Source organism: Molothrus ater, chromosome 4 (genome assembly GCF_012460135.2).
Source record: "Molothrus ater isolate BHLD 08-10-18 breed brown headed cowbird chromosome 4, BPBGC_Mater_1.1, whole genome shotgun sequence".
Lineage (NCBI taxonomy): Eukaryota > Metazoa > Chordata > Aves > Passeriformes > Icteridae > Molothrus > Molothrus ater.
In genome coordinates this window covers 27068032-27071144 of record NC_050481.2, presented here as the reverse complement: position 1 = coordinate 27071144, position 3113 = coordinate 27068032, and positions in this window count along the sequence as shown.

Sequence of the window (3113 nt, the reverse complement as noted above, 5' to 3'; positions counted from 1 at the left end):
CTTCCTCAGCGGTTACTGCAGTCATTCAGGATGTGGGAATAAAACATAGTTCCGTGTCTTCATGCTGGAACTCAGATCCATCTGGTGAGTTTTGCAAGGGCTGAATTTCCTCAGAAATTGGAGAACTGAACACTCTGAACCATGGTGTAAAATGACCTGTCTGGAAGCTGTTTGGATGGAGCACTGCAGGGAGAGCAGCCTGTGTATGGCTCAGGTGACACAGATGTGCCACGGCACTTAGCCATGAAGAAAAACCCAGAAGTGTTTCTGACAATGGCAACAGCAGGACTGTCCAAGTCCAAGGATTTATGTATGAAAACCAAGGATCATACGGTTTCCAAATTTAGATGGCCACAAGCAGGCTGCAATAGGAGCTGTATTAGTTCTTCCTGCAGGCCTGTCTAAGTCCAAGGATTTATGTATGAAAACCAAGGATCATACGGTTTCCAAATTTAGATGGCCACAAGCAGGCTGCAATAGGAGCTGTATTAGTTCTTCCTGCAGGCCAGGACTTGTGACTTCCATGCTCCAGATCAGAGGCAGGACAGACAGCATCTCATGTCCATGATAATCAGGCCCACCAAAACAAAGCCCAAGCACCCAGACATAAATAAATCATAGGACTATCCATTCAGAAAATTAAACAAACCATATCCAAGGCCATGCTTGCTTCCCTGTTATTTATTAAAATTTCCCAAAAAGAAACAATGCTAAAACTGTGTACCTGCTAATAATTTGCCAGGAATTTCCCATGTTTTATGGTTGACCAGCAATCCAGGAAACGCAGCCTAAGAAACACTTGAACAATGATGGTTCTTCAAATACTACCATCCTTTTCTAAAAAGATTTAATTTCTAAAGATAATGGGGAACAACTATCCAAAGCCAGGCAAGGCAGACTTTTAAGAAAAGTCTGACAACCTCATGTCAAAGACAGAGGTCAGAGCTGCTTTTTTTGTGATCACAGTTCCCAGTTCAGAGGCAAATAAGGAAAGCACTCACTGTAATGGAATTGTTAGGTTCAGCTGGGAAAATGGGAGAACTAGCTTACACTCCAAACAGGATAAACCAGCTCCTACCGGTTTACATAAAACACCCTAAATAACAATGCCAACACCATGTGTCAAATCACTGAACCAACAGAGCATAAGATCAAATTGCTGTTGGATAATCAACAGAGCCTCTGAGCCAGAGTGTGCTTATCTTCAAAGAACTGCTATTCACTGACTGATTCTTTAAGGCGTCTCATGCTCATACACCCTGATTTTCTTCATAAAATCTCAGAATGCCAAAAAGATGGTAAAGGGGAAGTACAAGCATATTACGGAGAACATCTGATCTTTTCTGTTCAAATGCACCTTTTGTGGCTACCACAGGACCCTGAACATACACAGGATGGTCCTAAGCACTGCAATCCTCCCGAGTCCCCTCCTCACAACCCAGCATTTCTAATATTGTCTTCTAGACTCTCACCCAGCTGAACTGACCTTGGCTGGTATGCAGAAAGTACTTTATATTGCTACATACTGAATTTAAACATCTCTGCAGTGCACTGTGTTTCTGGTCTGTCTGGTTCAGGCAACTCTGCCTCTGTATGTTCCTGTGCTTTTATTTTTCTGTACTGCAGCAGCCATTCAATCATTTTATTTTTCTGTACTGCAGCAGCCATTCAATCATTTTTAAATATGATTCTAGAAATGACACAGCAGAAGTCCATTTTTATTGGTACCAGCAATTAGTGATCACTGCCTGCTTCTCAGCTTTCGGGGTGGTTTGCTTGTTCTTGAGTTTTTGGTGCTTTTTAGGAATAGGATTCTGTTTTGATTTGAAAACAGGACAAAGAGAAGGGAAAGTAATTGTTAACCTTAAAAATCTGTATACATGAAAGCTTTGTGTTCTTTTTCAAGCAATGCAAGTTATTTCCTGCCTTTTTATTTGTGACTGTAATTATTCTTATGTTGATAATGTAGGAGTCAGAAGCCAGTCTGCTTGCTTTTAACTATGTTGACCATGCAAAGCAGATTTTAATCTAAACAATAAGCAGATTGAAGCCAGAAATAAATGTTGGTCTCCAAGTAATAGAAGCCTACAGGATATTCCCAAAGTAATATTTTTCAGGATTGTTTCCACTGATACTTGTTAAGTGAAATAAATTGGCAACAGTTCCCTTATTGACAATAACAACAGAAACCACAGTAATTCTAATAATGATTTCCATTTCTTAACATTTATAGAGACCACTAGTTTTTTGGGCTTTCTGGCTTTAGGGTTTTTTTTTCCTAAGTGATTACACAGCATAGATGTAGTTAAACAGAGGATCCAAAATGCATCTGCCCACCTTTGTCAGTGCTGCATTTCTCCTAACTTATTTAGTAAAAAACAAATGAAACTCCAGATTTATGGGGTCTGAAAAAAAGCCATTAGTGAGAATTTTATTTGCATAATTGAAGTATCACCATGGAAAGTAAATGTTATTTATTATCACAAAAAAGCAACAAAATTGAAGTGGTGTTATTAGGTGTTCACTTGCAATGCAATGGGGAGAAAGGTCAAAAGCATTTAGCATTTTTAGAAAAGCAAATATATCTTCGAAGTCGCTCACTTCCGAACACCTAATTCATTCCTAACAATTCACTATAGCTCCCATAATTTATGAATCCCAAGGATGCAGTTAAACATCTGCAATTTCATTATTTCATATTTTATACCATTAGCTTAAAATTTTGACGAGTCATTGTACAGGTAACAAGTCGAGAAGTTGAATATTACTGCTGCAGGAGAAGCAATGAACACGGCTGTTCAGCATGATCAAGAAAGGATTATTTCCTGTGACAGGTCATAGCAGAGATTTTCTTGCTGTTGTTTAATACCTGCAACAGCTGAAAAAACAGCTGCTTGGTTTGAACATTTCAAAATTCCCCAGTGAGAAAATAACCTTTGTTTTTAACGTCTTTTGTGTTTTGAGGAGGCTTGTTTGGTATGTGTTTTTCAAGAAAAAATGCAGAGCTCACAACCAACTCATTTGAGATCTTTCAAATTCATAAAATCCCACTCCTCTTTTACCAAACCATAGCAGTTTTCACAAAAAGCAGCAGACGTATCATAACAGCCTCA